This window comes from Numida meleagris, unplaced genomic scaffold (genome assembly GCF_002078875.1).
Source record: "Numida meleagris isolate 19003 breed g44 Domestic line unplaced genomic scaffold, NumMel1.0 unplaced_Scaffold379, whole genome shotgun sequence".
Taxonomy (NCBI): domain Eukaryota; kingdom Metazoa; phylum Chordata; class Aves; order Galliformes; family Numididae; genus Numida; species Numida meleagris.
In genome coordinates this window covers 37,027-37,781 of record NW_018364603.1, presented here as the reverse complement: position 1 = coordinate 37,781, position 755 = coordinate 37,027, and positions in this window count along the sequence as shown.

The following is a 755-nucleotide window of genomic DNA, read 5'->3' as shown; positions in this document are numbered from 1 at the left end:
ATGGGGTGTCCCCAGCCATGGGGTGGCACTGCCATGGGGTGTCCCCAGCCATGGGGTGGCACTGCCATGGGGTGGGTGTCCCCAGCCATAGGGTGGCACTGATGGGGACGGGTGTCCCACGTTACCCATGGGACACTGGGATGGGGCGTCCCCAGCCATGGGGTGGCACTGATGTGGGGTGGGTGTCCCCAGCCATGGGGTGTCCCCAACCACAGGGTGGCACTAGGATGGGGTGGGTGTCCCCAGCCATGAGGTGGCATTGCCATGGGGTGTCCCCAGCCATGGGGTGGCACTGGGATGGGGCGTCCCCAGCCATGGGGTGGCACTGCCATGGGGTGGGTGTCCCCAGCCATGGGGTGGCACTGATGGGGACGGGTGTCCCACGTTACCCATGGGACACTGGGATGGGTGTCCCCAACCATAGGGTGGCACTGCCAGGCTGGACACCCCCCCCCCATGGGACACACGTGCAGCGGCACGGACGGGACCGGGTGCCCCCCCCCCACCCCGTGACCCACAACGCGGGGGTGACACCCGCGGGTGACGTCCCCCTGCCCCCCCCGTCCCGTCCCCTCACCCCGGTATCCGTTGCCATCCAGGTCGGTGTCCCCTCGTAGGGCGGCCCCAAAGAAGTCGGGGTCCCGGCCGGGCGCCCACTGCCCCCTCAGCACCTGGGCAGGGTGGGGGTGCAGCCCCCCCCCCCTCCCGCTGTAGATGTAAACCAAACCCCGGGGGTCCTCGGCCCCCAGCGGGGC